The sequence below is a fragment of the Mobula birostris genome, chromosome 10, assembly GCF_030028105.1.
Source record: "Mobula birostris isolate sMobBir1 chromosome 10, sMobBir1.hap1, whole genome shotgun sequence".
In the NCBI taxonomy this organism is placed as follows: Eukaryota; Metazoa; Chordata; class Chondrichthyes; order Myliobatiformes; family Myliobatidae; genus Mobula; species Mobula birostris.
This window is the reverse complement of record NC_092379.1, coordinates 15,832,870-15,858,203: the sequence shown is the minus strand read 5'-3', so window position 1 is coordinate 15,858,203 and position 25,334 is coordinate 15,832,870. Positions and strand designations below refer to the sequence as shown.

Here is a 25,334-nt window from a genome sequence, read left to right as displayed (position 1 = left end):
ATTAAGACAGCCTATACTCTTCAATAAAAAGAGGTTTTGAATTGCTGATTGTTTTTAGATAAATATTGTGGAAATTTAAAGACCAGATCATCATGATCTCGAAAGGATCTAGAGCAGGGGTTCCTAACCTTTTTAATGCCATGGACCAATACCACTAAGCAGGGGATCCATAGATCCCAGGTTGAGAACTCCTGACCTGGAGAATGGAAGTTACTGTAAGGCATTAAGACTATTCCAATCACAAGTTGTGTCCAAGACCAGAGCCTACAAGCCTATCATGGCCTGGAATGGGTCTTTGTCTATCATGTTATTTAAAAATGTGCTTTCTAATAGTTAAAGCCTAAGCTTGAATTCAAGAGGTTTAGGCCCACTTGATCCATACTGAAAGGGGTTGGATAGGGCTTGGGTGGGGGTAAAGGGGCATCAAAAATAATTAATTCAATGCTGTTGTCAGTAAGTAGTAATTGACCATAAAATTACATAAATTAATTAGGTTGGCTTGTCATCTTAAAATATATAAAAGTATGTTGATACTATGAATGAATGCTCTTCTCCCTTCCCTTTAAAAGATTCTGATTATGATGCTTCATCCACGAATGTACTGGTCCATTCATACATCTCCACCCACACCCATTCCCATACATACTGCACCATTCCAAGGAATTGCAGAACATGCAACAGCCATACTGCCATCCTCCCTCTTCCTTTCTTGTATCTACTCACCTAATTCCTCTGCATTTTGTTCAATTATTATGTTGCATTCCTTCTATTAAAGGAAATCAAACAGTCAGAGTGACTGCCCTGTAGATAAGTTTTATTCAGATTGGCAGCTTTCAGTTCTTTCTCACTCCCACTGACCTCTGTAGTTTTAATGAAACTCAACATAAGCCTATTTCCTGGCTTGGCATACTACAGGCTTTAGTATTTCACTTCAAGTTCGACAATTTCTGATAATAAGCTAATCTAATTTTGCATCTCACACTTCCAACCTTTCATTCCTGTTCTTAAAATATAACAGGATTTTTTTTAGTATGACCCATTTCAAATCTCTCACCCACTCCACTTTCTCTTGCCTTGCCTCCTGTAAGGGCTCCACTCTATCCTCTTAGTCCTGCCAGCTGTTGTATTGCTCTGACAATGAGACATTCCTCACAGATGCCTTGTTCCTGAAGCATAATTTCTACTCTGCCATTGTGTAGAGTTCTTGATCACATTTCATCCATTTCCCACACCTCTGATCTCATCTCTTGGGTAAATCAAATGCAGAGTTTCCCTGGTTCTTACCTTCTACTCCGTCACCTTCACAATTTCTGCCAGCTCCACCTAGACTCCGCCACCTGATATACTAAAGGGCTCTCTCCTCCCTGACTCCTGGTCTGCTCTTCTTTCACCACCCACTACTCTCTGTCAAATGGTACTTTCTGAGGCAATCCTTGTCCTTTCACTTCTACTCTCCCATGATGTAGGGGCACGATCTTTCCAGGCAAAGCAGTAATTCACCTAGACTTCTTCCTATTTGGTGCACTACATTAAGTGCCCATACTGTGGTCTCTTCTACGCTGGAGAAATCAAACACATGTAACACCCTGGGAAAGGCTTCACTGCTAATGTATTGGTTTTTCTGTAGCAGCAGCATTTGGGTTATGGCTAGAGATAACAGGGGCTTTGGCATATGCGTTGCCCAGTGAAGGGAGTGTTCTTTTCTTGTTGTGTGCCTGAGAACGAGTGACCTGAGTCTTTTGTTCGGCGAGAGATGAAGAGAGAAGACGCCAGAAAGGAGAAGTCATAGCCAACAGGATGGAGTGGACTTGGAGTGGGGCCAGGATTCGATGAAGCCCGGGGAAATCGATGGAGAATCGGAGAAAGGGAAACCATGAGCTCCAACATGTGCATATTAGACTGTTTCATTAAAATGGGCCCTTTTAGTTTTGTTTTCTTTACTAACCCTTTAGTCAAGTTAAGAATTATAAAGCTAAATCGTTTAATTGCATATGGTGTGCGGTCTGTTATTTTGTGGTACTGATTTGTAATGGGGGAACCAATCACACAGCATCCACATAAACAAGAGGTTTTGCACCTCAGATTCTACACGCTTGGCGGTGCCAGAGAGTGCCTTCCCTAGACTAACGCCGCTGTCCGAATCTGACGGCTACACACAGATTGGGTAATCACTTTGCAGAGTATCAGCTTTCAGTCCACAGGAATTCCCCGAGCTTCCAGACATTTGCCACATTAATTGAATGTCCCACTCCCGGCCCCGCTCCAAGTCCACCCTGCCCTGCTGGCTACAACCCCTTCTGGCCTCCTGCACTGTTACAATGAGGCCTAAAGCAAGCCTGAAAAGAACATTTCATCTTCCGTCAGGGCACGTTGCAGCTTTCAGAATTCAATATTGAGTTCTCTAATTTTATTTACCTATTCTTTGCTCCAGAGATCCAGTGTGGAATAGGCCCTTCCAGCACTTTGAGCCGCGCCATCAGCAGCCCACCTACTTAACACTAGCCTAAGTATGGGACAATTTACAATGGCTAATTAATATTCTAACCAGTATGTCCTTGGACTATGGGAGTAAACTGGAGAACACAGAGGAAACCCACGTATTCCACGGGGAACAAGTACAAACTCCAAACAGAGGATGCCAGGATTGAACTCTGAACTCCAATGCCCCGAGCTGTAATAGCATCACGCTAACTACAACTTCATTGTGGTGCCCCTTTATCCTTTTAGATAAATGATTTTATGAGTTATCTTTTTATATAATTCACCTTTATCTTTCTGTCTGTATCAAAATTGTCCATATCTTTCTGTCATCATTATGGTTTATATTTTATTTTCCTATTTGTGTAGACTGGCCTGCCAAGCAAGATCACAGCCTTACTATTAGCAATGCATTGCATTCAAATTAGAATAATCTGATGCTAACTGCTAATTAATTGGCACAGTCACCCATTTGGTACCATCTTATCAGAGATATTCTTTCTGTTCACTGTATTCCTTTACCACTTTCTCTGCTACTCAAACTTTCTTTCCTTCTGATATTTAAAGAAGAGTCCCGGAGATGAACCTTTAACTATTTCTCTTCCCATAATTTCTCCCTGACCTGCGTTTTGCAGCATTGTGCATTTTCATTTTAGTTTCCCAGTCTCAGTTTTTCTATCCTCCAAACATGAAACACCCTCTATCCCTTTCTTCATTATATTCTTCCCTTTTTCTTCTGCAATTTACAACATTTTCCCTGTATGAAAGATCATCAATCTAGGTTAACAGCTTCGCCCTCCTAAATGCTACCTGACCTGCTCTGTATTTCTGACATTTAACTTTCATTTAAAATTTCAATACATCTTAAGCAGAAGAAGCAACTCAAAGTGCAGTTTTCAGGATGTTTCCTAGACTGAGAACTTGACTTTTAGGAGATTGGACAGGCTGGGTCAGTTTTCCCTGGAGCAAAGCAAGCTGAGTGGTAACATGATTGAGATCTGTAAAATTATGACAGGTGTAGATAAGGTGACAGGTGTAGATAAGGTAGGTGGACAGTGTCTGGTGCTCTTGGTAGGCATGTTTAAAACTAGAGGTTAAAAGTTGTGAGAGCCATGGTTTTCAAGGGATATTGGAAACTTGGTTCAGAAAAAGAGAGGGATCTACAATAAATATAGGCAGCTTGGAGTTAATGAGGTGCTCAAGGAATATAAAGAATGTAAAAAGAATCTTAAGAAAGAAATTAGAAAAGCTAAAAGGAAATACGAGGCTGCTTTGGCAAGTAAGGTGAAAATAAATCCAAAGGGTTTCTACAGTTATATTAATAACAAAAGAATAGTGAGGGATAAAATTGGTCCCTTAGAGAATCAGAGTGGACAGCTATGTGCTGAGCCAAAAGAGATGGGGGAGATTTTGAACAATTTCTTTTCTTCGGTATTCACTAAGGAGAAAGATATTGAATTGTGTAAGGTAAAGCAAACAGGAAGGGTAGTTATGGAAAGTATGACGATTAAAGAAGAGGAAGTTCTGGAGCTTCTAAGGAATATAAAAGTAGATAAGTCTCTGGGTCCAGACAAGATATTCCCTAGGACCTTGAGGGAAGTTAGTGTGGAAAATAGCAGGGGCTCTGACAGAAATATTTCAAATGTCATTAGAACAGAGGGATCTAGGAATAATGGCGCATAGTTCCCAGAAGGTGGAATCTCATGAGGATAGGGTGGTGAAGAAAGCTTTTGGTATGCTGGCCTTTATAAATCAGAGCATTGAGTATAGGAGTTGGGATGTAATGTTGAAATTGCATAAGGCATTGGTGAGGCCAAATTTGGAGTATTGTGTACAGTTCTGGTCACCAAATTATAGGAAAGATGTCAATAAAATTGAGACAGATTTACTAAAATGTTGCCTGGGTTTTATCTCCTAAGTTACAGAGAAAGGTCGAACAAGTTAGTTCTTTATTCTTTGGAGCATATAAGGTTGAGGGGGGTCTTGATAGAGGTATTTAAAATTATGAGGGGGATTGATAGATTTGACGTGGATAGGCTTTTTCCATTGAGAGTGGGGGAGATTCAAACACGAGGACATGAGTTGAGAGTGAAAGGACAAAAGTTTAGGGGTAACATGAGGGGGAACTTCTTTACTCAGAGAGTGGTAGCTGTGTGGAACGAGCTTCCAGCAGAAGTGGTTGAAGCAGGTTCGATGTTGTCATTTAAAGTTAAATTGGATAGATATATGGACAGGAAAGGAATGGAGGGTTATGGGCTGAGTGCAGGTCGGTGGGATTAGGTGAGAGTAAGAGTTCGGCAAGGACTAGAAGGGCCAAGATGGCCTGTTTCCGTGCTCTAATTGTTATATGGTTATATGGTTATAGAGGACATAGATTTAAGGTGACAGAGGTTTAAAGGCAAGATGCAGAGGAGGGTGTGGCGACAGAAATGGTAACAATATTTATGAATTATCTGGATAGGTACTTGAATAAACAGGGCATGGAGGAAGATGAAATTCTGCATAGTGGAATTAGCATGATGGTCAGAGGAGATGCAGTGGTCTGAAGGGCCTGTTTCTATTCTCTACCAACTCCATGGCTCGATGGTCAATGAAAAACTTAGAAATTTGTAGAACTTTAGTTTTACTTGATAGTTTGTTATCAAGACTTAAGAAAGTGTTAAAGTTACTAACAAATAAAGATGCAAGAGAAGGAACAAGGCAGAGAGATTTTGGGAGGGAATCCTATAATTCACTAATTTGGCAGCAGAAAACACGATTACCGTTGGGAGTGCAATGATATTTAGGGGTGAACAGATGTGCAGAATTGGAAGAACTCAGATAACTTAGAGGGTGAAAATGAACATAAAGGATTTGAAAAAGATAGAAATTATAAAATCAAAGCACAGTTACAAAAGGAAGTAAGATTTGACAAGGGCAATGTTGAAAGATTGGAGCGACTGGGCTTGTATACACTGGAATTTAGAAGGATGAGAGGGGATCTTATTGAAACATATAAGATTATTAAGGGATTGGACACGCTAGAGGCAGGAAACATGTTCCCGATGTTGGGGGAGTCCAGAACCAGAGGCCACAGTTTAAGAATAAGGGGTAGGCCATTTAGAACGGAGTTGAGGAAAAACTTTTTCACCCAGAGAGTGGTGGATATGTGGAATGCTCTGCCCCAGAAGGCAGTGGAGGCCAAGTCTCTGGATGTTTTCAAGAAAGAGATGGATAGAGCTCTCAAAGATAGCGAAATCAAAGGTTATGGGGATACGGCAGGAACTGGATACTGATTGTGGATGATCAGCCATGATCACAGTGAATGGTGGTGCTGGCTTGAAGGGCCAAATGGCCTACTCCTGCACCTATTGTCTATTGTCTATTGCAACTGAGTATTGGGTGGCCTCAAGTTTTCAAAGGATAGGAGGGTGACCAGGTGCATTGGAATAGTCAGCTTAAGAGAGAACATATGTTTCAACAGTAGATGAGGAAAGACAAAGAGAGAATCAGGTCATAATACATTGGTGGTGGAGAAGCCATGAGAGATGTAGTAGCTGTAGCTAAAGCTGTATACATGTGTAAAACTACATTGCATTTTTAAATCATTTAAGTTCACTAGGATGCAAGGCTTGATCTGTTTTTCAAAGGGATAATGGGAGAAAATTTTTAACTGATTGGATCATTAACAGGTTTAGTTGATACGAATTTCAGCATGGGAGTTATTTCCTTAGACAGGCTAAGTTTACAGAAGTCACTAGGGGAGGGAGGAGAAGACTAGATGATAAGGATGTGGGGCGTGAACTGGAGAGCTTTCTAAGTTTGGCCTGAGGAAATTGGAGCAAAAGTCCTTTTTGGAGAACATCTGACTTGTAACATGCAACATTGAACTTAACCATGGATGGAGAAGATAGATTGTCAAAATGCACTGAATAAAAATACATTTGCTTCATATTCTTACTACATGGACACTTCGTCTGTTAATTCAAAGGTTAAAATAACAGAATGAAAGTTACCTCTGATTATCCTAACCAATTTACAAACCTTAGTTTTCAAACATTAGTGTAAAATTTAAAAAACAGAAGGAAATTAAATCCAAATAATTTTAAGTGTATTAGATTTATATCAAATTAAATAAAGCAACAAAATCACCACACTTGTTGATACAGATAATCAGGGACTGGCACAGAATTGGATTTGTTTTTATATGTGAGAGTTTAGTTCAATTAATGGTTCAACCTGTACCCTTGGAATCAATCATTCTGCAAATTTACTTCAAAGAGTGATTCTATGGTTGTGATGCAGCACGATCAAGGCCAATTCTGTCACAGAAATAACTCACCCACATCCATTTCTAAAATACAACTTTTCGTTGTATATTAACATCATAAAACACAAGCTGTCATCAGGAAAAGTCACAGCGCCATGCAGAAAGATACACTGCAGAGATCTCCTGCTGATATTCATCAATATAAATGTGTCACATCTGGCAAAAGCATCTTCGTCTCAAACAGTAGATTTTCATGAAAGCATTTTATTAAAAAAGGATTAATTTGGGCTGAGAAATCATGGATTTTTTTAAAATGTTTTCCTCAATCTTCAATTTAGACTCAAAGCCCAATATCTACCAAGCCAAATTATTTGGACACGTACTCATTTTAGTGGAAAGAGATTAATATTCTACTGTGTTGAAGATGAACAGGAGAAATGCCAATATCATTGTATTGAAGCAGAAGAGACATTTACAAACAGACACTGCATTGGTAAGGTGTTAAATATGTTCAACATATTTTCATTTAAAATTCATAGGGCATAACATAGCACAACATAGGAAGAGGCTCTATAGCCCACAATGTTGTGCTGAACTAATTAATCTCCTAACTAAACTAATTCCTTCTGCCTACACAATGTCCATACCCCTGCATAGTCTGTACATTTCTGTGCCTTTTAAATGCCTCCACCACTCTGCCAGAAAATTCCAGGTACCTACTACTGTCCATGTACAAAGCTTGCCCTGCACATGCCCTGTAAACTTAAGCTATTTCATCTTAAATGCATGCCTTCTTCTATCAGCCCCTGGAAAAAGATACCAGCTGTCTATCTCATTCCTCGCATTATCCCATAAATTTCTATCAGGTCTCTTCTCAGCCTGCAACATTCCAGAGAAAACAACTCAAGTTTGTCTAGCCTTTCCTTATGGTACGTCTTCTAATCCAGGCGGCATCCTGGTAAACAAGTTTTGCACCCTCTTCAAAGCCTCTGCATCTTTTCTATAATGGGGTGACCAGAACTGAACACAATACTCCAGGTATGGACTATCTAGTTTTTATAGACAGGAAATGCAACTTCCTGACTCTTGAACTCAGTACCTCAACTAGTCAAGGCAATCATGCCATACACTTTCTTTACAACTCAATCAAACTGTACAGTAATTTTCAGGGAGCTTTCAGAGACATCACCTGTATATCAACGATGTTATGGATCTTGCCATTAATAATGTACTGTCTCTTGACATTTGATCTGAAGTGTAACACCTCACATTTGGCTAGATCAAACTCCATTATCTATTTTTCCGCCAGTATCTGCTACTAGTCTAAATCCCACTGTATCCTTCGGCAATCTTCTACATTATACACCACCACTATCCAATGCCAACCATCTTTGTATTATCTGTGAACCTACTAGCCCATCTGTCTATATTTTCATCCGTCATTATATAATCACAAACTTCACAGGCTTCACACCGGATGTTTGCAGAGCACCATTAACCATGAACTTTCAGCTAGAATAAGTCCTATCAACTACTACCCTTTGCCTTTTAAGGGCAAGACAATTATGAATCCAAATGCCCAAGTCACCATGGATCCTATTAATTTTAATCTTCTGGAATAGCCTCCCATGAGGGATCTTGCCGAATACCTCACCAAAGTCCATGTAAATAACATCCCCAGCTCTACCGTCATCAGTCACTTTAAGCACATCCTTGAAAAACTCAATCAAGTTATTAAGACACAACTTGCCCTGCACAAAGGCATACTATTCATCCCTGGTAACACACACAAAATGTTGGAGGAACTCACAAGGAAAGGAATAAATAGTCGATGTTTGAGATCAAAACCCTTCATCAGGACCATCCCTAATTAGGCTAAGGTTTTCCAAATGCTATTAAATGCTATCTATAAAAATCCTCTCCAATAGCTTCTCTAACACTGATGTGAGACTTACTGGCCTAGAGTTTCCAAGATCATTTCTATTTCCCTTCTTGAATAATGAAACAACAATAATTGCTTGCCACTCCTTTGGGACCTTGCTTGGTGTTTCTTCATCAGGCCCCGAGGAATTATACATATTAATGTTCTTTGAGAGACCCAACACTTACTCTTCTTTACCATAAAAATGCCCTGGCATATTAACATCTTCACAATGGACTTTATACTCAAAGTTTGCCTGAAGCATCGACTGTTTGTTCCATGAATACTGCCTGACCTGCTGGGTTCCTCCAGCACTTCGAGTATGTTGCCTAAAAATATCTGTTCCCAATTCTCCCTAGAGAAATACTCTACAGTTTCCCCCCTAATTGGTTTCACACCAATTTAATCCTCTTCTGCAAGGCCATGCACAACCTTCAATGTCGCTATCTTAAGGAGTTCGGGTCATTTGTTCCCTAACAGCTCTTCCAATTCTTCATCATTAACAATATCATTTAAAAACAAAGTGCTTTGGGTTTTGCCAAACTATCATAAATTTTGGCTTTTATGCTCCTAATCATATTCCGTTTTTTTTGCATGGGATAACAAAGCAAAAGTAACATAATGGCACAATGAAATGGATTTATCGATGATTGTGACACGGTTAAAGCATGCCAATAATAACGCACATGGAATTGATCATACAGGAAGCATACTGGGATTCAAGATTCAAGTTTATTTATCACGTAACATTGCAATATACAGTGAATTGTGTTCTTTGGGTTAACAACTAACACACTCAAGGGTGAGCTAGGGCGCCACGTATTCGAGCGCTAACCTAACATCCCCACAATGCTCAGCAAAGCAACACAGATCACAACAAGCAACAAAACCACAAAACAAGATTGCAAGTAGTCCTGGTACAAGATGGTATATATTTAGATTATACATTGAGAAATCTCTAAAATTAAAATGTATTTGTTATTGTATTTCAAATCATAAATGCTGCGAAATTTGAATTTGGGTTCTATAACATTAGTTTTACATTTCATGCACAAGGACTTTGTTTATTGCTCTTCAAACTGCAACCAGAAGGAAACACTCAGAAACACTCAACATCCATGGAAGAACAGGGTCAATTCTTGAAGTGAAGGAAACTTCATCAGAAATGTTAAAGTGAACACACAAATGAATGTATAAGTTGCAAGGAGCTAGAGAGCTGGTCAGAACACAGGTAATGATGAGGTAAGGACCAAATTTGTCAAGAAGTTATATTAAATCCCACTGTTGCAGGATGGAAGAGGAAAGAAATGGTTACCTGAAATATACAAATGGATTCAGGGAGAGAAAAAGAATGGCTACCTGAAATGTTTAAATTCAGCATTAAGTCCAGAGATCTGTAAAATGTCTAGGTGAACGATGTGTTGCTGTTGCTTGAGCTGACGTTGGAATAACGTAGGAGGCCAAAGACAGGTAAATCAAAGTAGAAGTGGGACAAAGACGTGAAAGGTGAAAGGTGACTGGAAGCCAAAGGTCACCCTGCAATCAGCATATGGTTTCTCCAATGTGCAGAAGACAACATTGTGAACATCATAATCTAACACTTTGAGCTTTTTATTTTCCTATGGATTTCCAGCAACTAGATTAAATTTTTGTATAAATTCAAGCAAATACAAACAGAATTTTCATAGACAGCATTCTTGTAATTTGCAATGTGCATAATCTCTCCTAAAATATGCTTCCTAAAATAGGTCTTGTGATATATAATACCAAGTTATAAGATGTAATTTGAACAAAGCAGCAGCTCACTGTGGTTCATTTGTAACAACCGGTAGAAATCCCTATTATTATATTATGATATTAAAATCGTAACCCAAAAGCAACTCTTAGAAGCCCATAAAAAGACTTGATCAAAAGAAAACATACAAATTTTCTGAATCTCTGATAAACTAAACACAGAACAGCATCAATTTAACATGAAAAAAGATGAAGACCAATATGTTAGCAGATCCTGATTGATGAAAAGAATTTTAACTTGTCAGACCTATACACGGAGTTGGGGAAAGAGGGAGAATTGCTTTCCATCAGTGTCAGCAGTAAATCTATATTTTACAACCAGAGAGGACAGTGCCCAGACTCACCGTAACATCCATTCATCAGGCTGCTCTTTGAAATAATGTCCACATAGGAAGAACATCCTCAGAAACTGGATCACACAATGTACCTATTGTGTTATGCGGTTCTTAAAAACAACCACAGAACAAAATTGTGGACTTGATGCAATTTGCATGAAGACCACAACTTGCTTTCTAGTCCTCCATACGTCTGATGAGCCAATAATGCAAGTATGCTGAATACAGTGGCGTCTAGAGCATGCCTGGACCTTGGTGTGGGCCACTCACTCAGAAACCAGCTTTTCATTACTTCATCAAAGTTGCTGGTGAACGCAGCAGGCCAGGCAGCATCTCTAGGAAGAGGTGCAGTCGACGTTTCAGGCCGAGACCCTTCGTCAGGACTAACGGGTCTCGGCCTGAAACGTCGACTGCACCTCTTCCTAGAGATGCTGCCTGGCCTGCTGCGTTCACCAGCAACTTTTATGTGTGTTGCTTGAATTTCCAGCATCTGCAGAATTCCTGTTGTTCGTTGTTTGTTTTTCATTACTTCAATCTGGTCTGCATGTAAAGACCAAAACCTGCAGAGCCTTCACTAAAAACGTGCCTTATGTAAGTCATTCTTAAGTAATTCTTAATGGTCATGGCAGGATTAGCCCCTACCACTCCAATGATCTACAGATTAACCTCGGTCCCCTTCCAATTTCCAGCTCAGCCTCCATTTCTTTCCCTAGATGCATTTCCCTTTCTCAAAGGAAACTTTCAATATAACCTAACAATCACCAGAACAATCTGCAGTTTGATCACCCTACCAACTATCATTTCAACACTTCCAATAAGTCAATCACAATCTCCTCCCTCCAAATCATTCATGGCTAACACACTTTCCTACCCATTCCCAATCATCCATGGTCCTGTCATCCCAATCACACATCTCCATGACCAGACCTGTGACTCATTCATTTTCCTTCACCTAAAGGCAGCAGATGTCAAAGAAAGATTTGCGACAGAGAACATTTTGGGCCTAAAACACTTGAGAATTTTGTTGCGGCTTGGCATATTTTGTTTATGACTGCTGTGCCGTATTGTTTGGCACTCTACGCAATACAGTTTAACACACCTATGCACCCTACAATTTCTAAGTCATTGTGCCTTTATGATTTCCACTCTCTAAGCCAGTAGGGATTACTTACCAATCCTTTTTCTTTCCACTTTACAATTATATTAGGTTGATAATTTTGTGTAAATAATTTGACTCAGCTTCAATAAAGTTCTATGCTGACATATACTTAGTGAGTGAAAGTCAATTTTAAAATAGTGAAAAACAGATTAAATCAACTGGCTGCAAGTTGGAGATATAGATGCATCAATAATATAGTCTCTGTTAAAGTTTAACACAATAGGTCATAACTTTACTTTACAGAGAAGAATTGTGGTGAGAAGTCATTCTATGACATTGTGACCACTATTACTATTGCCTCCAAACGTCAAATCAAATCAAGGCAATAACATACTGCAAAGTATCAATAAAGAATAACAAAACAGCTTAAAAAATCAACAATATAGTTTGCAATATTGATTTCAAATATTGAACAGTGATTAGAAATAATACTCTACTTACCTCAATTTTTAGTTGTTGTTATCTGAAGATAATAACAACTATTTCACACTTAAGTTAATGTTATTTTAACTTTAGTAATTGTATTAGCTAAGTAACCCTTAAGGTACCAGGTAAAATGTTATGAAGTCACAACAAGGCAAAAAATTCAGGGAAGATATAAAGTACACACCAGGTAAAGTTCAGATTGTATCCATATCCTCTTCTGTGCAGTAAACACAGATCTGGATGCTGTCACTTCTGTCAGGTCACACGTATTATGCATCTTACTCAATTTGGTGTGTGCTTGAGAAGTGCAGTGATATAACATACAATGCACTCGAATGTGCTTACACCAGCATCTGCTTTTACATGGTGCATACAACGACTTACTCAAAGGTTAAAACACTGGGAGGAAAAAGTGGCCCTGTTCAGCCAAATACAATGTCTAAATTGTGGCAATTTATCATTTTATATTTGACTGTTGGAGGCAAAATGGTGCAGAATTGATACAGAAAATAAAAGAGATCTGAGTTTGTAAAAATGTGAGCTTAGTAAAAGAAAACAATATGGTGTGAACGTGCTTTTTGTCTTCTAAAATTTTTGAATGGTATTTTGTTGTTTAGTAATTTCATTAAATTACCAGAACTACTTAAGCAAAGAAATTTATTTTATGAAATTTTATTTCAGTTCCTGACAAAATTTAGTGAATCCAAGCTTCTGATAATGAATATAATGTTCTTGCTTCATCAGCAAGATGTGGGGCTAGAAATCTGTGCTTGGCCACTTCCACTAAAGGCAGCAGAGCGCTGGCTGCTTGAGTATTCCACTCATAATGGAATACTGAAACTGGCCAAAAGGCAGCAAAATTAAGAGCTGACTATCTACTACTTCACGGCAAAGATACTTAATGAAGTTACTTGTCAAGTATACTATTCCATCTGGCTAATTTTGAGTCTGTCGTGATGTAGATACAGTATAAAATAATTCATGATAAATGATTCCCACTGTTTTCATCATCAAACTTGTGACTTCTTCCCCTATCTTCCAGCAACATTGGGAAAAACATTTCTGGAAAGACCAAATACCTCATCCACCACCTCAAATCTGTCCTGCTTTTCAATGATCATGGCTGATCTGACATTTCCCAGTTCAACAAACCTGCTCTTTCTTCGTGACTCTTGACTTAATGAATGAATAGAAATCTGTCAACTGCAACTTTAAAAATAGACAGGGGCTCAGCCCACTCCTTGCTCTGCAGCACAAAATTTCAACTTTCAGAGGAGAAATTCTTCCTATCATCCCATAATCCTCAGATGACACCTTTTGGACCTGAATTCTCCCATAAGGAAAAATTCCTCTCAGTCTAACTCTCTAACAATCTGTGTTTCAATAACAATGCACACAAAGTGGAACTCAGCAGGTCAGGTAGCATCAATGCAAATAAATAAACAGTTGATGTTTCAGGCCGAGACCCTTCTTCAGGACTGGATGGGGGGAGTTTGCCAAAATAAAAAGGTGGGGGAGGGGGAGGGGAAGGAGGACAAGCTGGAAGGTGATAGGTGAAGTGAGGTGGGTGGGAGAGGTCAAGGGCTAGAGAAGAAGGAAGCTGATAAGAGAGGAGAGTAGACCACTGGAGAACGAGAAGGAGGAGGGGAACCAGGGCGAGGTGACTGGAAGGTGAAAAGAGGTTAAATGCCAGAGTGGGGAATAAAGAAAGAGGGGAACGGGAGGGATTTTTTTTAAAACCAGGGTTTCAATACGATTGCTACTGAATATTCTAAATTCCTAACCATAACCTGATTAACCTTTCCTTATAGGGAGAGTTTAAAGACTGACTGGTTAAAGTTCATGGTCTGAGTATTTCTGTGAAGATGAAAGATGAGGATGGCAAAGTTTTGGAAATCTGAATAACAAGAAATGGTGCAAATTTAGCCAAAAAGTAAAGGGAAGCACAAGTAAGGTTTAGGAAGTTGAAATTGTGCAGAGCCTTTGTAGAATATAAATGAAGCAGAAAATAAATTAAAGGAACAAGTAGGTCGACAAGAGGCCGTGATACGTCCCTGGCAGGTCGGATTAAGGAAAATCCCAGGCAGTTTATACATACAGTACGGTGTGAAAGTCTGAGGCACGTATATATACCTACGGTGAGTCAGACTTTTGCACAGTACTGTAGTCATTTTATGTATGGCACTGTACTGCTGCCACAAAAGAAAACAAATTTCATGACGTGTGAGTGATGATAAATCTGATTCTGATATGGGTCTCTATTGTGGTCTGAGAGTGGGAAGGGGGCAGGGAGAGGGGAATCATGTTTGGGAAAAGGGGAAGGGAGAAGGGATGGAGTGGGAAGCATCAGAAAGACATTCTGTAATGATCAATAAACAAATTGTTTGGAAACAAATGACTTTTCCTGGTGTCTCAGGGCTGGGTGTGTCTGCATCTGGGCCACCTCCTGCCCTTGGCACTCCTTCTTTGCCACCTGACCCTCTCCCCTCCCACGGCATTCCACCCTTGCCTTTTCCAACATTCTTTGCTCCAGCCAGATTTACGAACTAGCTCTCCACTCCGTGTTGACAAACACAGTACAGTGCAAAAGTATTAGGCACCCCAGCTATCAATATGTGCCTGAGACTTTTGCACAGTACTGTATGCTTTTTTAAAACATAAATTAACTATGAAAAGGGTAGAACCTCTTGGGGATATGGAAAGGTAGTTCCATTTAATGAAGAATGTGGAGATTTTGGACAGGATGCAGGACAGATTTACCAGGATGCTGGCTGGATTAGGGGATGTGCTATGAAGGGAGATTGCCAAACTTCAGTTATTTTCTTTGGAGTGGTGGAGGCTGAGAGGAGAGCTGATATGGGTTTATAAGATTATATGAAGCATAGATAGATTAGGGAGCTGGCACATTTTCCTCCTGTAGAGTCAAAATGTCTAATATCAGAAGGTATACATTTAATGTTCAAAGGAGATATATGGGCTATAATTTTTGCTTTATACAAAGTGGTGGGTACCAAGGGAGGCAAATATGATAGAGGCATTTAAAATGAGCTTAATATGCAGAGAATAGAGGGATGTGGATTTGTGTTGACAGAAGTTCTAGTTAAGTTAGACTTTTAATCACTAATTCATTCTGCACAACATCTTAGGTCTAAGGGCTTGTTCCTATGCGATATTGTTCTACTATAGGAAGTAAGTGAGGTACTAAATGAGAAATGCACGTTGATATTCATCAAAGAGAAGGACCTTGTATAATATTAAGGGAGGGATATGTTGATAGTCTAGGATATGTTGCTATCAATAAGAGATATTTGATCACTTGAAGAACCAGGATGATAGGCCCTGATAGATGGCACACAGAGGTGCAAGGCAAGAGATTACTGGGGATTTGCCAGGGAGTAGTGTCCTCTTTAGCCACAGATGAAGTCTCAGAAAACTGGAGAATATCTTAAATGTTGTTATAATATCAAGCAGATTGATAACAACAGTTAAGAGGCATTTAAAGGCAGGGAAGGAACAGAGGGGGTTGGACCTTGTGCAGGCAGATGTCAATTTAGATTGACTTCGTGACTGGAGCACAGACGTGGGTTGAAGGTCTGATCCTGTACAGTACTGGTCTATGATCTCTCTCTATACAATATCTACAAATGAACCTCCCCAGAATAGCCTCAAATGAAATCAAACATTTTGGGGACCCAAACTGTTTTTAGTATTCTAGATATGACCTCACCAAGTGCTTTGTGAATTTGCAGGACTTTCCTTCTTACATACTCCAACCCCATTGGAAAAGGTTCCAACTGGTACATTTAATGACAGAGAAATGTATTCTTTTCCTTTGCAAATAAGGGCCAATGTTCTATCTACCTTCCCTGTGACCAAATAAATGATATGAAGAGAGAAACTACATTGAAGTGGATACTAGCAACAAATAAAATATCAACTTAATTTACTTTAACTTCTTTGAATTCCTGGATAAGGAGACTTCATGATGAACGGATCTTTACTCTTTAAAGTTCAGAAGAGCAAATGTTAGACATCATCAGGAATTCTGTCACTGATTACACGATCAATACATTTTTGGACCAAAGGAGAATCAACAGAAATAGGGATAGGAAAGGAAAGGAAAGTGAAGACCACCTGTGATCTTACTGAACAGTGAAGGGCTCTCGTGTCGTCATTATCCCGACTTCAGCAACTCACACAGAAAACCTGTATCTCCAAGCATAATTATTTAGCTCAATCTTATTCTTCCAAATAACAAATGAAAAGTCTGGGCGCTCTTTTAGATCAGCATGGATGCAATAGGCCCAAAGTCCCCTTCCATGTGGTAAATTCTTCCTGATTCTGCTTCATGATATTGCACATTGCTGGTCAACTAGTCATTCTGTGTATTAAAAAATGTTTTGTTTTATCAGAAGGCCCCTGATTCTCCAGAACTAAAAATGCAAAAAGAATCAAAACGGAATCACTGATTTGTGACATGGAGGCAAAATTCAGTTTTGGCACTAAATAGCCAATGTTTTGGAAAGGAGAGACAGAATAAGTTGAAGAGGAAAATGAAAGCATTTTATCCTAAAGATAATTTTTGAAATTAAAAAATAATCTGAAATCTAAAAACAGAATGTACCTATTCAAATGTGACATTTTACCAGCTGGACAGCTTGCCAGTCAAATTTAAACCTGTAACACATGAGCATCCAAGAGTCAGACTGAGATGCGAATTTAAATATCCAGAATGTTGAGCTACAGGCACACAAATTAAAATCTATTAAATATTTCTAGATAGACCTGAGACAACACTAAATTTTCCAACACGAGTACTTCCTCCAGAGAAAAGATGAAGCAAAATAGCTTCCTTTCTCTGAGAATTACTGTATGTCGAATGACTTTCCCCACCGAGTGACTTACCATTGAAGGGGAAATTTTGAGGAAAAAATAAACAATGAATCCCTATAAGAAAACATGCTTCTAACCAGGTATGGTACATTACCAGGTAGACCCATGCTCTCTATAATTTCAGTAAAGCACCTTTTGCCTGGAAGGAGGAAGAAGTCATGAAAAATAAAGAAAAATGAAACGAGTGTTTAAGAAAAGAGCAAATAAGTAAATCTGAACAAAAAATAGATAATGTGGAGATTAGTGTGAGGCTCTGATTCCGAAACTGTTCTTTGTAGATTATTAATTCTAAGATATTGTTTTCTTCAATAAAAGCAAAGGTATAAAGAATGACAATGTAAAGTGTTCTCAGCTGATTCTGAGAAAACAGTAATTTAAAAGAAAATAACAAGTTATAGTAAAATGAATGCAAGGTATGAACAGGGCCTTTATGAGGAAGTGAAAGATGTTAGACCTCATGCAGTGATGACTAATCACCTGTAGAAGGGATTTAAAATAGTTTAAATTAGGGGCACAGCAACAAAGCCAGAGTAGTACAGACACACAAACATACCCATTTGTCCAGATCAAGAGGCTTGCATTGTGGATAAAATGAAAAGCAGAAAAAAAAAATATATTATTTTCAATTTGCACTTCTTTCTGGACTTTTCCGCCTACATGATGGGTAACCGCCCCACAACAGCTCTCTCTCTCTCTCTCACACACACACACACACAGAAACTAATCCAATGGCCAACAGCAACTTTGATGACATTAGGGGATAAAACACCTGTTTCAAAGTTAATTAATACAAATCCAGTAAATGGCACGAGAGAATATTTCAGACTATCAGTCAATCACTGGAAATTAGAATGATTTGCTTCCTGATAACTGCTGTGCATGTATGTGATAATGTCGACTCAACGTATTTTAACTTCTAACTCTCTTCATAAGTACTTTGTACAATTTAGCTGGTGATGCATAAAGCATACATGTACTTAAGTTACCAATACATGTTTGTAGTTATGACTTCTCTAAGAAAAACTATAGAATGACAGACATTTCAGGTTAAAAAATAACTAATTTAAATTCAGTTACAACATCTCTCTGCTGATAAAACACTCAGTTACTCACAGAAACCAAAAGTACATCAGTGAAAGTCAGTAAAACATACAAATAACAAGTATACACAATATGTGACTTAAACATATACTTCTGTATATTTTTCTAATATTTATAACATATTTGATATTTCAAAAATCAGTTGAAAATACCAGCCAATCACCTTTAAAAAATGTTTTGTCCATTCGGTGTTCTGTCCATAGCATATGCTAAACAAAGAACTATAAAATCTATTCATATTGTTTTCTGGGTTTTCATAGGAGCAAGGAATGTGTTATATTTAATCTGCTGAGTATCTTTTGTCAAGTCAGATATCGATCGATGACTAAAGGAATGCACAAGTACATTTTGATCTTAGGCCACACAACTTGATCATAGACCCACACTGTCTCTGAAGAAGATATACGTACCTGTATAGGGTGAATGTCATTTAAAAAGTGGATATAATTTGACTGCAAAGATTTGTCTACATATAGAAAATAAATGCTGCTAATCTTTATTTATTTAGAGATACAGCACAGAAAAGGCCCTAGGAGCCACACCACCAGCAAACCACCTATTTAACATTAGTCTAATCATAGGACAATGTGCAATGACCAATTAACCTACTAACCGTATGCCTTCGGACTCTGGGAGGAAACTGGAGCACCTGGAGGAAACCCATACAGCCAGGGAGAGAATGTACAAATTGTTACAGGCAGGTTAGCATTGTGCTAACTACTATGCTACCGTGCATGACATAAGATCAACAAACATGATAATTAGCAATCTAGAAACAACAATCAGAGTATCAAAATTATCACAACAAAGCAAAGAGAAAAGTACTCAAACAGAAAATGGTGCAAATACTCAGCAGGTCAGACAGCATGTGTGTAAAGAGCACCACACACAAAATGCTGGAGGGACTCAGCAGGTCAGGCAGCATCTATAGTTGGGAGCTTAATATTGAAAGATACACGTAGTATCAAAAGCACACAGGCAGGTAGGCAGAGGGGGTAGGGTGGCTCTGTTGATAAAAAATGAAATCAAATCCTTTGAAAGAGGTGACATAGGATTGGAAGATGTAGAATTGTTTTGGGCAGAGTTAAAGAACTTCAAGAGTAAAAAGATCATGATGGGAGTGATAAACGTACCTCCAATGTGGGCTACAAATTTCCATGGGAGATTAAAATGCACGGCAAAAGGGCAATATTACGATAGTCATGGGCAATTTCAATACGCAGGTAGATTGGGAAAAATCAGGTTTGTGCTGATTTTTGGATCTCAAGGGACAGAATTTGTAGAATGCCTACAAGATAGCTTTTTAGAGCAGGTATTCTGGAGCATAGAGCAAAAATTAGTGGAAAGTTAGAGGATTGAGAAGCTTTTAAAAACCAGAAGGCGGCAAATAAAAAAAGCCATAAGGACAGAAGAGGTGAAATGCGAAGGTAAGCTAGCCAATAATGTCACAGACGATACCAAAAGTTTTTTCAGCTATATAAAAAGTAAAAGAGAGGCAAGAGTAGATACTGGATCGCAGAAAAATAACGCTGGAGAGGTAGTATTGGGGGACAAAGAAATGGCGCACAAGCTAAATAAGTATTTTGCATCAGTATTCACTACAGAAGATACAAGCAGTGTGCCTGATGTTCAAGAGTGTCAGGCAGCAGAAGTGAGTGTAGTTGCTATTAGTAGGTGGTGCTCAGAAATTTGAAAGGTTTGAAGGTGGGCAAGTCACCTGGACCAAATAGACTACACCCGAGGATTCTGAAAGAGGTAGCCGAAGAGATTATGCAGGCATTAGTAATGATCTTTCAAGAATCAATAGATTCTGGCATAGTTTCAGAGAACTGGAAAATTGAAAATGTTACTCCACTCTTCAAGAAGGGAGGGAGCAGAAGAAAGGAAATTATAGGCCAGTGAGTCCGACCTCAGTAGTTGGGAAGATGTTGGAGTCACATGATAACATAAGCCAAAGTCAGTATGGTTTCCTCAAGGGTAAAATCTTGTCCTGACAAATCTATTGGAATTCTTTGAAGAAATAACAAGCAAGATAGATAAAGGAGAATTGGTGGATGATGTGCACTTGGATTTTCAGAAGGCCTTTGACAAGGTGCAAGGTAAGAGCCCATGGTATTACAGGGAAGATTCTAGCATGGATAGAGCAACAGCTGATTGGCAAGAGGCAAAGAGTGGGAATAAAAGGAGCTTTTTCTGATTGGCTGCCTGTGCCTAGTGGTGTTCTACAGGAGTCTGTATTGGAACCACTTATTTTTACTTTGTATGACAATGATTTGAATGACAAAATGATGGCTTTGTGGCCAAGTTTGCCGACAATACAAAGATAGGTGGAGGTGCAGGTTGTGTTGAGGAAGCAGGGAAGCTGTAGAAAGACTTACACAGATTAGAAGAACGAAGCAAAAAAGTGGCACATGGAAATCAGTGTCAGATGATGCACTTTGGTAGAAGGAATAAAAGTGAAGACTGTTTTCTCAACGGGCAGAAAATTCAACGATCCAAGCTGCAGAGGAACTTGGGAGTCCTTAAAGGTTAACATGCAGGTTGAGTCGGTGGTGAGGAAGGCAAACACAGTGTTATCATTCATCTCAAGAGGATTGGAATATAAAAGTAAAGATGTAATGCTGAGGCTTTATAACACACTGGTGAGGCCTCACTGGTGAAAGGTTCTTGACACTTTATTTAAGAAAGGCTGTGCCGATATTGGAGGGGGTTCAAGTTGATGAAAATGATTCCAGGATTGAAAGGTTTATCATACGAGGAGAATTTGATGACTCTGAGCCTGTACTCACTGAAATTCAGAGAGGGATCTCATTAAAACCTATTGAATGTTGAAAGGCCTCAATAGAGTATATTTAAGACAGAGTTTGTTAGATTCTTGATAAGTCAGGCCATGAAAGATTATGGGGAGAAGGCAGGAGAATGGGGTATCTCGTTCCGCATACACATCAGACCTGCCCCTCAGGTCCTGCCCACATCAATCCCTTCAATCACATCTTTAAAAACCTTAATTTGTGAGACATGATTTCCCATGCTGACTATCTTGTTTCAGTCCATGCCTTACCAAATGTAGGGAGATGCTATCTCTCAGAATCCCAGTAACTTAACCATCACTGAGGCATGGCTCACAGATCTGCAATTGTCTTTGCAGTCCTCCTTAAATTAAAGCACAACTTTAGCCACCCGTAGCTAAGAAAGATAAAAAAAATCTTCCAGAATTTGAGGAATTTCTTCCATTTCGCACAGAATCCAACAATACCTGTGGTCAGGCTCTCGGGATTTATCCACCTTTATGCATGGCAAGACCACCAACACCTCCCTTTCCATAATATTGAAATGTTTCAGGACATCACTGTTCACTGAACTTCCAGACTCCCATAAACTCTTCCACAGTAAATTTATATGGGTGACCTCATCCATCTTCTGTGACTCCACCAACAGAAGACCACACTGATCCTTAAGGTGACCTATTCTCTCTTTTGCTTGAAATTTACTTGGGGAATATTTTATGGGTCTTGTTCATCTACCTGCAAGGATATCACGAGCCTTTTTTGCCCTCTTGATTTTCTTCCTAAGTGTATTCTTACAGCCTCTATGCTCCTCAAGGGATTCACTTGATTCCAGCTGCCAATACCTGGCATATCACTTCTTTTCCTGACCAGGACCCCAATATCCCTTGTCAGCCAGGGTTGCTTAATCTTACCAGCCTTGCCATTTAACAGGAACATGCTGGCCCTGAAAGCTCCCTATTTAACATTTAAAAGTCTCCCACTTGCCAAATGTCCCATTACCTACTAACAGCTTCTCACATTCAACCTTTGCAAGTTACTGTAAAATGCCATCAAATGCCTTGTCCAAATTTAGGGCACATGGACCACCCTATCTTTAGCCATATCTATTTTAAAACTGATAGAACTATGATCGCTATTCCTAAAGATACTTCAGCCACTTGTCTAGTCTCATTTCCCAAAGAAACATCCACAATTTGCTTTAGAAAATGTTTTAATTTTAAAATTTAGAGAAGTACAAATATGGAGTAAATATAAAGGGAGATTGCAGATAGCATTTAACAAGTTCTGCCTTATCTAATCCCTAAGCATTACGGCAGTCCCAGTTAAAAGGGATGATAACAGTCAACAACCCTTTTATTCGTCCTCCTATCTGCAATCGCCCTTCGCATTTGTTCCATATTCGTATTTTTAAATAATGACAATGAAAGCCAATAAAATCAACAGAACCTAATGACTTCTGTGGGGGTTTTGGGCGCACAGGTTGTTATCTTCCAGGATTCCATAGGTGCAAGAACAGTTTCCACAGATCAGAGGGAACCCTAATCTTTAAGAAAGTAAAGATGGTCATTGTGATAGATGTAAAACTGAGATAGCTACAGTAACACTTATGTTTTGGTCTTGTTCTATATTGGAACAGTTCTGGAAGTCAGTTTTCTCAACAATTTCTAAAGCACTTAAAATTAATTTAAAACCTAATAAATTAACTGTGCTTTTTGAAATAGTTCCTCAAAATATTCATGGTATTTCTGTGTCTGACCAACACGTTATTGCATTTGTTACATTGATAGCTAGGAGGGCCATTTTGTTGAAGTGGAAGGATACATCAGCTCCCACTTTGTCACAATGGTTCTCTCAAGTGATGCTATGTCTTAGTTTGGAGAAAATTAGAAGTCGAACCTTTGAACCTTTATTTGATTTTGAGAAAAGGTGGGGCTCATTTGCTCGTTATTATCATTTGAGTTAATTGATATAATTTTTCCACGATCTAATTGTAAATTTTTTTTAGTATATTTTCTTTCCTTGCTGGCACTTTGATGTTTATTTTTAGAAGCTTTTTGTATGACGCATGGCTCCGGGGTTGTACACCTAATGGGTTTCTCTTTTTTTTTTCTCACTTTTCTGCTCAGTAGGTTTTTTTTTTGTTATCACAAAATTTTGTTTTCAATCTTTAAGATGATGGGTTTTTTTTCTGAGGCATTGTAATTGTTGTTACTTCGATGTACTCATGTTATGTTTCCTATATATACAATAAAAAGATTTGAAAAGAAAGGAAGTACGAAGACACAAAAAGGGAACTACAGACTACAATAGCTTTACATCACTAACATAAAAAAGACTGGAATTTAAGGTCAAAGAAGTGGTAACATGGCAATTGGGAAACAATTGCGGAGACCACCCAGATTTCTGAATGGGAAATTATGCTTTTTGAGCCTGTAACAAGATAATGGGAAACTTACGAGCAACACATATACATTGCTGGAGGAGTTCAGCAAGTCAGGCAGCATCTACAGAGGAAAATAAGCAGTCAACATTTCAGGCTTAGACCCTTCATCAGGCCTAGCATAGAAGGGGTGAGAAGCTAGAATAAGAAGGTAGGCAAAGGCAGTTGGAGGTGAGACTAAGTGAGGGAGAAAGAGTGGTTGGTGGGAAGGGGGGGGGTTGAAATAAGAAGGTGAGTGGGGATAGGTGGAAGAGGAAAAGTGCTGAAGAATAAGGAATCTAACAGTAGAGGACAGTGGACAGTGGAAGAAAGGGAAGGATGGGAGCACCAATGGGAGGTGATGAGCAGGTAAGAAGGGGTGAGAGAGTAACCAGAATGGGGAATAGGAAAAGAGAGAAGGGAGGAAGGGGAGAAATTACCATAAGTATTAGTATTTGATGTTCATGCTATGAGGTTGGGGGCTACCCAGTAGGAATGAAGTGTTACTCTTTCAGCATGAGTTTGGCCTGGTCATGGCAGTAGAGGAGGACACGCACATACATATCAAAATGGGAATGGGAAGTCAAATTAGTAGCTGCTCAGCTATCTTTTAAATGTTTTAACTGTACCTTTTTAACCTAATTGGGCTTTTTTTCTGCAGCAAATATTTTCTTCGCTATGTAAACATAATGCCAGTGCTGATTTTATGAGCCCAAAATAAATTTAGGTGAATGACACTGAGAATAATTGCTGCAGTGTTTTTTATGCATAGGGGTATCACACCAATAAAGACTCAGGATAAAAGTCTGAGCACTCAATCACATTTACCTTTTATCAATTAAATAATAGAGTGTAAAAGCAAGGAAATTATCCTGACCATTATAAAGCATTGGCTCGGGATCAACTACAGTATTTATTATAGAAAGAATAGAAAGTTTTAGATAAGGAGTAGTAAAAATTTACTACAAGAATGGTTCCTTGGATGAAGTTTAGAGACTGTCTTGTTAAAGAAGAAAACAATTGATAGAATTATGGATTCCAAAGGTGAAGTGAGAGTAACTGCCCTTGATATCGAGGAGTTCTGGCTAATTGGAGTATATGGAAATCAGGTGAAAACCCTTGGCTGGTTGGAATTATACTTCACACAAAGGATGAAGGTTGAGATGGCTGGAGGTTATTCATCACCACCTCAAGACATCCCTGCAGGGGTTTTTCCCAGCTTGACCCAGCTCTCCTCAGCTTTCATCAATGATATTCCTTCAATCATAAGGTCAGCCTTCAAATCAGTAATATGATGAAATACTCTTCACTTGCATTGTGAATGCAGATTCAAATACTTAACACCACCCAAGATATAGCAGCCAAATGATAGGGACTCATCCACTACTATCACTAACTCCATCACCTAAGCAGTCACAGCAGTTTATACCAGCTACACTGCACAACTTACCAAGTCACCTTTCAAATCCATAACATCTACCAGCTAGAAGGACAAGGAGACACCACCACCTGGAACCTGCCCTCCAAATCACAAGTAAGTCCTTATTTGGAAATGTAAGTCACTAGGTCAAGATCCAAGAATTCTATTCCTAATATCTATGTGGGTATGCCTACACCTCAAGGTTCGAAAAGCAGCTCACCACCCCCTTCAAAGGCTTGTAGGCCCCATGATCAGCTGAAGTTTTGCCAAATGGTTTTCAATCTAGCTAAATGTGAGGCATTACATCCTGGGAGATCAAACCACAGTGGGGCTTATAGGTGAATGTTAGC

The 25,334-nt window shown here is 39.0% G+C and overlaps 1 protein-coding gene across 5 annotated transcripts in view; it reads right to left on the bottom strand.

Moving 5' to 3' along the window:
- LOC140203840 (ryanodine receptor 1-like) overlaps positions 1–25,334 on the bottom strand; it is a 575,532-nt gene that overhangs the window by 492,242 nt on the left and 57,956 nt on the right. The window lies entirely within an intron of this gene.